The 12,503-nt window shown below is 40.3% G+C and overlaps 1 protein-coding gene across 2 annotated transcripts in view; it reads left to right on the top strand.

Annotated features, from left to right (window-relative positions):
* Positions 1 to 2,663: 2,663 nt before the first annotated feature.
* FBXW7 (F-box and WD repeat domain containing 7) overlaps positions 2,664 to 12,503 on the top strand; it is a 180,892-nt gene continuing 171,052 nt past the window's right edge. Inside the window, exons 1-2 of one of the 2 annotated variants that reach the window (XM_069492936.1) lie at positions 2,664 to 2,810; positions 2,904 to 2,995. The gene's annotated coding sequence lies outside the window, so the exon portion shown is untranslated. The remainder of the gene's footprint in view (positions 2,811 to 2,903; positions 2,996 to 12,503) is intronic. The other variant, XM_069492932.1, reaches the window with a different exon arrangement.

The following is a 12,503-nucleotide window of genomic DNA, read 5'->3' as shown; positions in this document are numbered from 1 at the left end:
GGTGCTCAGCTTTACAAAATCCCCTAAATCTGTGTTTTACTCCTTTAATTTCCACCATTTCCCTGCCTTAAGATAGGAAGAGGGGGGGAGAAACAAAAAAGATTAATTTTGTAGCCACGTGGAGCCATCACTTGGCGGTCTGATTCCCTCTAAGTCTTATTCAGAAGGATATAGCAAGGGATTGGTCATGCAAAGGCAGTCAAATCCAGGGTACTTTAATATTTAACTCGACTCTTGGAACTTCATGTCATGGACAGTAGGTCTAATGCTACTTTGTGAATCTTTCCTTGCTTTTGCACCATCCTCCTCTGCCCCTCCCACCACCTCTTCTGCAGCATTTTAATAAACACAAGCCTTTGGATTTACCCAGTTGGAAGTTTCCTTCATCTGCTATTTGCATATGGTGGTTACAATAGTGGTAGAAACCTTGAGCTTCCCAAATTTGTCTATAAATACACTTGGCTCCTAACTCACCCCCTCCCTCAGGTGAAAAGATTTTCAATATCCATTACTGCTGCTTCAAGAGGAGGTAGGTTGTGCTAAGGTCCAGCGACAGAACTGTGGAATCTTCTTTCTTTCACCATTGCTGCTGCTTTAATTTCATTCTCACACTATTCACCAGGACAAGTTCAAGACAGATTTCTGAAGATTCTGGTCCTTTCATCTTAAAATTTCTTTTACTAGAGAACTACACTTTAAACTTCATGGGTTTTTACTTGAATTTACCTTCCAGGATAACATCCGTAGGAATGGCTGCATAATAGTAATAATATTTATTTCAGAAAGGAAACAGCCTTTGAGTCTGACTTGAAACACAGGCCAAAATTTCTTGATGACGGTAATGGACAATGGTGAACCACCAAGACTAGCTCTCCAAAACTCCAAACCGTAAGTGAGAATGATTCCCCAAAATAAGGCACTACTAAAGTCTCTCCTCGAAAAGGAGTCAAAAATCTTTCCACACAATCTCCCGGAGGATGGCTCCCTTCCAATCATCCCCCACCCCGCCCTAACAGTTTGCCCGAGGATGGCTCCCTTCCCCCGCCGCGGCATTTCGTCTCCTCTTTCCTTAAAGACTCAGGTTGTGACTCCGTACTCAAGCCGCACCCGTTTCCTTTCATGGGCGGGGGGAGGGAAGGGATGTATTACAATGCTCATTTTTACAATACACTGCAGTTTACAAAGCGCTTGCACTTCCATTATCGCCTCTGAGCTCCACGAGTGCCACCTGAAAGAGGCATTCATTCATTCATTCATCAAACATTTGCTCGGCCAGACCACACGTTATCCAGTGCTGGGTCTCACCCCACGCCACGGGAAGGGTGGGGCGCTCGCTCCCTGGAGCAGGTGCAGCAGATCAGGCTGTAGGACAACTCCTTGATCAGTTCGCCTTTTCGCGGGCCTTTTTGGGGCCAAATGCCTCACCTTCGGGTGGCGCGCGCCAGAGCCTGGACGCGCGGCCTGGGTCTCCTCCTAGATCCCAAAGGAGCAGTCCCCACCTACCCTGAAGGAAACCGCTACCGAGCAAGCGCTCCCCGCCGCCCTCGGGTCAGGGGTAAGATCAGGCGGCAGCTTAGGCTCAACTCAGCTCCTCCCCTTCCTCTCTTCAGTTCTGACGCGGCCGTAGAGGCGGCTGCGGCGGCAGCGGCTGCGAGTCCCGCGGCCCGAGGCGCACCCACCCGCTCCCCGATCCCCGACTTCCTCTTCCCTTGGAGCGTCATCAGAGCGCGCCAGAGTCGCCCAGGGCGGGGTGATTGGAAAGGGGAAGAAAAGGCCAGCGGAGGAAGCCTCAGAGCGGAAAGAAAAGGGAGGGGGGAGGAGAGTGGTTGCTAGGTGACTTGCGTCATCGGTAGGCGCCGCTCTCCTCCCGCCCCTCTCTCTAGAGTGAGGCGAGAGCCCCGCACAGAGCGAGGGAGACAGTGAGCTGAGCTCCGGGCGCTACCGCCACCGCCACCGCCGCCGAGAGAGTGAGAGCGAAGGAGCATCCGAGAGACCCAGCCCCTTTGCACTGGGCGCCACCGAGACCTTCGCCCTAACCTGGGCCAGCGGGAGCCGCGGCCGCGCTCCTCTCCCCCCCTCACCTTCCCGGCCGGCAGCGGCGGCTGCACACGCCGGAGCCGGAGCCCGAGCCGAAGCCGGCGGCTGGGGGGCAGGGAGGCGGCTACCGCGGGCAGGGACTGGGTAGCTGCTCCGCGGTGAGAGAACGCTGAGGAGGGGCCGGAGCTTCTGCCTCGTCCCAGGGCGTGGGGCGAGGGACCCCCAAGGTGTAGGTAGGGGGGTCCCAGCTGCAGCGACACATGCGGGAGCCGGGAGCGGGGGCGGCGCCGAGCGGAGCCGGCCGGGTCCCCAGCCTCGCCGCTGCGTCGGCTACCCGTCCGGGGCCGTAGCATCTCGCCCCGGATTGTATGAGCCGGGGCCCCAACCAAGCTCAGCAACCACCCCCCGGCCGGGGGGGCGGGGACCCCAATGTGAAGCGGCGGCTGGGGCGGCGGGGAGAGCAGGGCCGGCACCGCCGTCCTTTCCTTACCTTCCCCCTCCCCTTAACCCCCTCAGGGGGTCTTCTCTGTTGGCCAGTCGCCGGCCCCCCGGCTCCTCGGCTGGACTCTGGGAGTTCTTAGGGCCCCCTCCCCCGCCCCAGCCCCGAGGGCGGCGGGGCCGGGGGGGAACGGGGGGCCGGCCGCAGCCTCCGCCCAGAGGAAACTTTATAAAAACAAAATCCGGAGCCTCCCAAACGTGACTGTCCCGGGATAAGTGATCCTGGACCGGCAGAAGCCACAGCCTGAAAAGACCCAGGAAGAGGAAAAGAGGAGGTAAGCGGGTCTGCAACCTCCTGTACCCTGGCAGCGCGGAAGAGAGCCGGGTGGCCGCCTGGTTTAGCTACGCTAGCACCGCTTCTTCCTCAGTTAGGCGCCAGAGCCTTCCGCAGCTGCCACCTCAGTCCGAAGGAGGAAAGGAACCAACCCACTTTTTCAGCGCCACGGCTCTTCTCTAAAGTGTGAGTGGCCCGGGGAAAGGGAATGAGGGGTAGAAGGTGGGAGGATGCCGGTGCTTCCTCCTGGAGTTATGCTGATGTTTTCCAGGAGTGCTGGGAGTCTATAGATGAGAGGGTATATATACTTCTATTCCTCACAGAGGGGAGGAGGTAGTCCTGTATTTTGTAACCTTTTAGCTCTTTGTACGAGTAGTACAAATATACAGGGTTTTCTTAGAGGAGAGCTTTCATTCTCCAGAATGGATTCTTGCACCTTTCTGGCCAGTAATTGGCAAAGGGAAATTGAGGAAGCCAGAGCATATGTGCACACGTAGGACATCTCTGTAATGTACCTTTTCCTGGTACACCAGGTGTGATGCAGCCCTGTAGTTTTTGTTTCTGGGGTACTCTGATAGGAGTTCTCAAGTGAGAACCACTTAGCCTGTGAACCTCTGAAGGTACAACTCCTTTATTTTTTTGCAGTCTTCCTTGAGAGATATACGTTCCAGTAGTTATTGGTACAGGAGATTTCTACCTTCTCGGTTCCTGGGTCCAATTCCTGTGTGTCAGGAGGACACTAACAGATTTCAGTTACTCAGGAAATTCTGAGTTCTTATGAATCACAACTTACTTGGAGAAGAACATTTATTACATTAACCATTTTGTAAAAGTTGTCACATCTTTTTCCTTCATCCATTTTTTTTTTGAGTAGCATTTATCTTAAATGACAGCACTTTTTTATTTGGGAGAATGGTTTGAGGCTTTGCTTTTTTGAATTTATTTAGGAGAAACTTTTGATACTTAATTCTTTCAAGAATGACTTTTTCGTTCTCGTATTTTAAAGTTGAAGTCTATAAAATCTTTGACTTGTATTTTAGGTCTATCTTCTTAGGGTGCCAAATTAGAGGTGCATGAAAGTAATTAACATTTCAAATGTTTATACAGACCTTAAGGGTAAAACATTGAGTGGAATTTTATGTAAGAAGGCATAGACAGTACTATACTGAGAATTATGGTCCATCTTGACAACTGTGTGGGCTCATGCTCTCTCTCCAGAAGCCACTGCTGAGAGATACTTTGTGGAGATGAATATAAGCCTGGGGTTATCTATCTATCTATCCTAAGTTCTCCATTCAGGATTTTGTTATTTAAAACTTTCTCAAACTTAACAGTGTTTTGATCCTATACTTTTTCTTTGTTAAAGTGAGTTCTGCAAGTTTATTGGCCTCTGTATTACATAACAATTCATTTAAATATTCCATACCTGTGTCCTTAAAGTTTCAAGTCACATCCAGAGTTGGTGTTTTGAGAAATGGTTCTCAAGTTCATCTGAGTTCATCTTTTCCTGATTTTTATAGACTTTGATTATTCCTCTCTACCATCATCTTCCTCAACTCTTATCTGTCTGAAAATAATTTCTTCTATTTCTTTGATCATTTTATCCTCCTCTGTAACTTCTTCCACTGTTTTGTTTTTCATTAGATGCCTTGTTATGCTTTTGTAAGGAACCTTAAATTTTATCCATTTTAAATATGTACTGACATGAAAATATTGAATAGTGGATGTAATGTTAGAATCAGAAAAAAAAGTCTCTGGATCTGTTATTTGTGACCTTCAGTAAGTCATGTATCCTATTTCTCACAAAGATATGATGAAGAGAAATCTAGTCATGCAGAGGTTGTATTTTGGGAAGGAGAGGAGGAGAAACCAACAAACTATAGTTTATAGATTGTACCTTACCAAAATTTCTTGCTAACTTTAGGACTTTTTTTCTACGACTATAGATTGGTTAAAAATTATGGTAATGTTTCATTGCATGTAGGAATGACAAAGTATTTGGGGTCCCTGCTTTGAGATGCTTTTACTTATGGTTGGTGGAGACAAACACAAATTGCACAAAACTGTAGGAAAGGAGGAATGGACCGATATTTACCTAAGACCACTATATGCCAGATACTGTGTTTGGTACCTTATGGATGTGAATGTTATTTGTGCATTTTTTTTACTAGGGAAATGTTGCTTTTGGTCTGTACATGTAGAACTAATTGGAGTGTCAGAGCCAAATCTGGGAAGATCTCCTTTAGGAAGAAAAGAGCAAGTGGAGACAGAATATTTAAGACTTTGGGAATTTTAGGGTACGAAGGACAGATAAAATTAGGAAGTCAGTTTGAGGGTAATACAGAGGGAGGTTGTTGAGTAGGGTTAGGATCAGTTTATGATTGTGTAGATACATGGTTACAGCCCAAAGAAGCAATTGAGAACAGTCTTCCTGAGAGAGTAGTTTCAGACAACTGTGGAGAAATTACATTTTAGGCTAAAAGGCTTTATGCTTGGATTAGGATTTTTGTTTTTCATGTTTTTACAGCATGATCATCAAGGGGCTATACAGAAGGAATGAAAAAAGAAGATGTTTCCAATATTTTAGTATGGTGCTAGTGGTTTCTTATAAAAAAAGAATTTGGAAACAGGGCCGTAGACTTTGTTTTGGACATCAAATTTTAGGGTAAAGGTTGGATACTGATGCAATTTCAAGACAGCAAAGTAGTTTAACAAGTAATATGCTAAAAATTTAAAGTTTGGAGTCATTTTCAAAATTATTTAGATTTTTCAGAGTGCTGATGGAGAGTGAAGAGCTGAAAAATTCATATTTTTAGTTGGGGGAAAAAAAATCTATGTTAAAGTAAGCAAAGAGACAGTAAAAACAGAATGAATGAGACACTCCTTAAACTAGATGTTTTAAAAGTGGTTAGGCATTGAAGTTGGAAAGGGAGGAACAGCCTTTAAACATGGCCACCGGTTTAGTTCCCGGGTATATGATTCTATATTTTTGAAACAGCTACAAGTTCTTTATAGAGTATATAGATCCCTTGAAGATTAAGTTCAGAAGAATATATAGAATTTCATTGTTAAGAAACTTACAAATAAAGGGACAAATTTGTTTCCCTAAATTCATGTTTTTAAAGTTTGCTCTGCAATATTATTATCCTAAGTTTGGTCTTAATATGACGAACTGGGGCTAAAAATAGCTGACAGAGAAGGCTGCTTCCCTTGCTCGCAGTTGGTGTGTGTCTTTGTGTCCCATACAATGGAGGGGATATCCCTGTGTTGGCACAGCGTTGCTGAAAATGCTTTTTTTTCTTTTAACCTTTTTATTAAAAAAACAACTTGGCACTTAAAATTTAGACATCTTTGTGGTTTGCATTAAGTGTTGACTTTAACCAGGATTAAGGATTGTGAGGAAGGGAATATGTATTCACACTTAATTTAGTGCTTTTCCAGTGGCTTCTTTGACTTTTTAAGAGTGGTTATTCAAATGGCAGAACCCTCTGAGGAAGAGATAATTTAGATGGGGAGACAGATCTAAGGTGATTCCAGGGTAAGAGTATAGTGATTGGAACATATGCCATATGGGGGCTTTCCACTCTTCACCTTCTACTTTCCACAGGATTTTTAATGCAGGTGAAGCTATGTTTAGATGAATGTAAAAGGCAACCTTTTTTGGTTAACATGGTTTACTAGTAAAGACAGTGGAACAGATTGGACTCTGTAGTAGCAGGGAATAGTAATTTCATGTGCTTTGCCTTGGCAATTTTGGGATTAATAAGGGATGATTAGAGAACCTTGAGAGCGTATGTTTGTGTGTGTTTTAGCACCAGATGACCCCAAAGTCCATGCCCAGGCTAGCAGCAGCCCATTTCATTTCTCCTTTGGAGATAGTTCTTAGAGAAGTCTTGTGGTGCCTCTGACATTTCATTGTGTAGAGAAAGAGTTGGCAAATTTTTTTGGTAAAGGGCCACTTAAATATTTTAGGTTTTGTGGGCCACATAGTCTCTGTTGCAACTTTCAGTTCTGCTCTTGTAGTGTGAAAGCAGCCATAGACATTACTGAAGTGAATGAGTGTTACTTGCTCCAATAAAATCTCATATGTAGAAACGAGGTAGGATGGATTTGGCCCATGGCTGTAATTTACAGACCCCTAGATTTAGACAACTGCCAGATCCATGAACATAGAGTATAAGCTTCATTACTCTACAAAGCCAGGACTGGCAGTTTTAGGCAGTCTCTGTTTTTTAGTTGAGATGCTTTCCTCTGGGCTGCCTTAAAATAATTTTGCATAAAGCACAGAGTCTACTGTTCAAAAAACTTTTGCCTTCATAGTGATGAAAACTGTGGATTGAGGAACAGGGGTGATGACATATCTCTAAAGGGTTACAGCTAAAAAGTAGGGACTACTTGCATTTCTTGTTCACAGATAACCATAATTGGCATGTAGTGATGTACTGGCTTTGTATCATGGTCAAAAGTATGTGTGAAGAAGCTTTGAGTATACCTTTGAAAGGTTCTGAAAATAAATTGTGAAGCATTTACTTTGTATGTAAAATTAGAAGTGTTGATAGTTGGTTTGAATAATATTAGTCAAATTATAAGAACATTAAGTTTTGATACTTCTACCTCTTAAAGTCTTAATCTCTTGTAGTGATGAATTCAGTGTGCATTATTGGCTCCACAGTTTTTTTTTTTTTTGTTAATTTCAAACAAATCACTTAAATCATTTAAATGTGTAATTTAAAAGGCTTTGCTGTATAGTCACTGCTTCACTTGGCTAGCCTTAAAAAAAAAAGTTTGCTGTATTCTTAAGGGTAAATCTATCTCAAATTTGTGGTATAGAAAGGATAATTCCCTTTGTGCAATTTTATACTACAGCTCATATTAAAATATGTGTTTCCTATGTCAACAGATACCTATGTGGGATGATGTATATTTACTTTTGTTTCATAAATCTTATTTATCTTAGGATTCCCCTCTTTATGGCAGGAATGGAGATTACTCTTGCAATAGTGATCACTTTTTAGTTAGTTTCAAACCTGCTTTTACTTTATATAGTATTTCTACATATGTAATTGGTACTTCAATCTCTCTTCTTCCCTTTAAAAAATAGCGTATAATCTGACAATTTTAGTATACCTTTTAGAAGATCACTATGAAGTTGCATTCCTATTCATTTGGTGAGAGTTGTTTCCTTGTCGTTAAAAAATCTTCCTTTTAATTTTTGCTTTTTCAAGTAATTTTATCATTGTCTCAAGCCTAAGGATGGCTGGCAATTTAAAAGACACAAGATGTTCATTTCATTTCTGCAAATACACCAAATAGAAATATTCTATTTTGGTGACACTTTCAGTGGACCATGGGAAAAAGCTGTATTTGTTTTGTTAGTGTTGCTGGATTGTCATTACAAACAGATGCGTAAAGTTGCTTTTAAAACATGAACTCTTGCTGTTAAATTACTCTGTTTTGAGACTTTTTTCCCATTAAGTATAAAACCATTCTGCGTTATGCCTTAACTTACTTTTAGATTTTTGCTGCTTTCTAATGATACCTCATTAGTACTTTCTCTTGATGCCTTTCACGGTATGTTTAAATGGAGTGTATTTTCTCAGTGTATATGACCTTTCCTGAACACCATGGGATATATATTTTCTAGTAATTATATTTTTACCTGCACATACATTTAAAATTTCTTTCTGTTACACCTTCAGATATTTGAGGGGTCATCTGCAGTTTTCACTGAGCATTTGACCTGGATATTGGAATGACAAACCAATGGCTAACAAAATTTTTCTAAAATATTCCTTTAAAGTTTTTGAATAATACTTGACTTCTCTAAAACAGTAAGCTAATAACAGGAAAATATGAGAGCCAATATTTGTGTTGCATTATACTGCCATGCAGGTAGTTGAAAAAGAAAAATGAACAAAAATGCACAAGAGACTTTAGTGCTTGCGTATCTTATTTTTTGCTCTTTCCCCCATCAGACCTAAGGGCCAGCTAGTGGATCAGTCAAAATTGTGCAGTTTTTGTTGTTGTGCTGTGTTGACTCTGCCTTTTCTTTCCAGTTAAAAGATAGCTGCTGGAAATCTGGCTTTGGGAAGGAGGTAGTACATTTTCTCTCTGTGTATGTGTGTGTATGCAGGTACATGTACCTAGTGTATTGTGCTAGATGCTCATTTCTACATGACTGCTCTGGAATTTAGGAAATACTAAATGTGCAGAATATTTTTAATATCACTTAGCCTTTTCTCTGAAAGGGTCACCATTGGATATGATACTATGTTTTCTTCTGGCTTTTTCATCCCACAGCATCTTGAATGAACCCACATAATATCAGTGCCAAATGTGAAGCCTGAGGGCAAATTGCTGGTTTGTTTTTGGAAGAATGTATATATTTTTATCAGCCTTTTAGGATTGCATGTTTTTTAGGGCAGTGGAAAGATAATATGCTTTTTTATGACATTCTCTAGGTTTGAGAAGGAGATGCTTCACTAAAAATAGTGATTTATAATTACTTAATGGTTGAAAACATGCATACCTGGAGCCCGCAACAGGCTGCTAGTTCACTTCTCATTTACCTAATAAAGTACATTCTCACTGTGGAGACAGAAGACTCAGTTATGTGGGCAGTACAGTTCTTAGCTATGTGGCCTTGGACAAGCTGCTAATACCAGTTTCATCACCTGTTGGAAGGAAGCATGTCCTTCATAAGGTTGCTGTTGGTGGGATTACATGAGATAATATAAAACATGCCTGCCATATAGTATATGACCCATTAGTGTTAATTTATTAAGTTAAAGATTCTTTAAAGTGTGATGTAGATAAAAGGTTAAAGTCAGGCCTTATAGTGCCGAACATTTCAATTCAACACTTGAGTTTGACAAATAATACTAAGTTAAATCTGTGGTGTTTTCAGAAGCATCTAAAACTAGTGTATAATTCATTAACATTTTATTAAAAAGTCTTAAAAACTAGAGAAATGACAGAATTGCTGTGCTTATTATTTATAAAAAAGACAGACTGATTTGAACATAACTGGAATTTGAATTCATTTCCAAAGATCTCAGTAGTGCATGAACCACGAGAGTCTTTTTTGAATAATTAGTAATTATCTCTGATAATGACCATGATTTAAATTGTCCATTTAGAAATATCAAGATGTAATTCAGTTGTCAACTCTTTTAACTGCCATCTCTTTAACCCTTGCAAATAAGCTTTAAAAAAATCATTAAGAAGTTGAACAGAAATTTTGTCTGAACCATTTACATCTCAAATTAAGATTGAAAGAATTTTATTTAGGTGATTCTATTTTAACTGCTTAATTTTAGTTTTCTCCTTTTCCTGAAATGAGTAGTATGGGATTTTTTTTTTTTTTAAGTAATCCCTTCTTGTGCTCATTTTTTGTTAAATACAAGATCAGTTTTTAGGAATACTTTTTATTCAAGCTTGGCTTAATCAGTGTTTGCTTTAGATTTTTGTGTAAATGCAGAAATTAGATTGGTTTATCTGCTAGTGGATCTCTGGTTTGGTGGTTACTTTAATGAATAGTCTAGTTAAAAAAATTTCAGTATTTTAAATATTTTTCTTCATTGGTAACAATTAGAGTTATACTTCTAGGAATCTTTACATTTCACAGTTCTTCAAAATGGACTTTATAATTATATATAATAAGTTACTGGATAGATGGGGAGAAGAGCATATTCTCTCTAGTTTGTTTGATTTCTTCTTGCTTATTTATTATGTATGTAATACCAGAAGGTTATACAGATCAATATTTGAGTTGTCAATTTTCTTTTGCATGATTGGTGGTCTCTTAATTGGCTACTGTGTGAATTTAATAGTAGAAATTTTAGAATGCTAATATAATGAGCGGGGAACCTTTTTCTATTGCATATTACATAAGCAGAATTTTTTTATTGGAGAAATATTAAAATTTTAACTTACTAGATTTAGGAATTTGGAGCAGGAAACAAAATTTGAATTTTTTAAAAAAATAAAAGCCATCCAACAGGAAAAAAGAGATGGGATGTATAGAGGAGGGAGGGTAGAAGAGGCAGATACCAGGGAGAATGGCTCCGGAAGTTTTGAGGTCAGTCTTAGTCAGAAGTCACACCCTGTTATTTCTTTGGGTTGTGGACTTGGGGTGTTACCACTTGTTATCTACCACCCTTTGAAATGATGATTAGATGATTGGTTTTTGTTCGTAGCTTTTCAACATCTGGATTCTTTAAACCTTTGCAGTTTTAATCTGTATGGGATAACCAGTGTATTTTAGAGTGGGAAAATTTCCGCTGTACTTGCTAGGAGAATGGGACTGCCAAAGGATTTTTGATTTATAGTGGAGCTTCTGTTTGTTGTCTCTTTTTCTTTTTGGCCATATGTTCCTAGCTTTGTAATTCTATATGTGACATAGTAGCTGAGAGGCAAGCTTTGGAGTTGATAGATCCAGGTTCTAGCTCTGTTGCTTTGTGATCTTAGGCAAGTTATTTATTCTATGTGTGTTTCCTGTAAAACTAGGATGGTAATAATAGTACCTGCCTCACTCGTAGGGTATTAAGAGGCGCTAGTGAGATAATGCATGTATGCCTTTAGCACAGTGTCTGACTCAGTCAGCACTCAGTAAATGTTAGCTGCTGCGGTAATAACAAAGAAATAATATAGTATTAATTTATTATTATTTCTGTGAGGTTGCTGGTTTTTCGACTGCTGAGGCATTTGTGATCTTTGTGCCTGAATGTATCATTATTTTGAATAATGCCTTTATTCAGCAGCAGATATTTACAGAACACCTACTATGCCAGGCATTGATCTAAGTGAACAAAACACAAAAATACCTTTCTCTTGAAACTTACTTCTGGTTGGGGGAGACAAAATAAAGCAAAATAGACGATCCATCACTTGTCTTATGAAATTTGGTTGTTGGACTTTGTATGTCTAAGCTTCCATTAACCAACCCTATCAGTCTTAACCTTTAAATCTCTTTTGTTTGTTCCTGTTGCTGTGCTTGAGAGTGTTTGGGGGTAGGAGGACCCTAAAAGCGTAGACTGCCTTCATTGTCTCCGGCTGTAGCTTGATCTTAATTTTAAGGCATCTTACAGTCTTCATCATTTCCTTGACTTAATACTTAAATTGGCTGTCTCAAAACTTCCCTTTCAGTCCCCAAAACTTCTGTTAGAGATGCTGCTCCTCCCCAGCTTCTCACCTTTTGCTCATTTATGTCATTTTCTTAAGAGAAGGGATATTAGAAACCTCTTTTATGAAGTATTTCTTGACTAATCTACCTGTATGTTTTTCCTTCTCTTACTTTGTATTTCCCACCTTTTATTAACTGACATATTTAACTTATTTTCTTTTAAAAAATGTATATTTTTCTTGTTTCTTTAATTAAATTGTATATCTTTTTAGTTCAGGGACCACTTTTCTATTCTGAGCTTGAATTCCTCTCTTGAAAAAAAGATACTATCTACCTCCCAGGGATGCTGTGAGATTTCAAAGAGATAATGTGTGAGAAACGTCCTGCAGCCAGATCCTTAATAAATTTCCTTTTCTTTGAACCACTCTAGTTTCTAAAGTTGGTACTATGCATACAGTTGATGCTTAAAAAATGCTTATTAATTTATTCTGAATTGAGTTTGGAAGCTTTTTAATTTAACTTTGCTTATGTGGATAGTTTTAGTTTTTACTTCCAGATATGATTCAAAAT

The sequence above is a fragment of the Eulemur rufifrons genome, chromosome 18, assembly GCF_041146395.1.
Source record: "Eulemur rufifrons isolate Redbay chromosome 18, OSU_ERuf_1, whole genome shotgun sequence".
Classification (NCBI taxonomy): Eukaryota; Metazoa; Chordata; class Mammalia; order Primates; family Lemuridae; genus Eulemur; species Eulemur rufifrons.
This window is presented reverse-complemented; position numbering and strand designations above follow the sequence as displayed.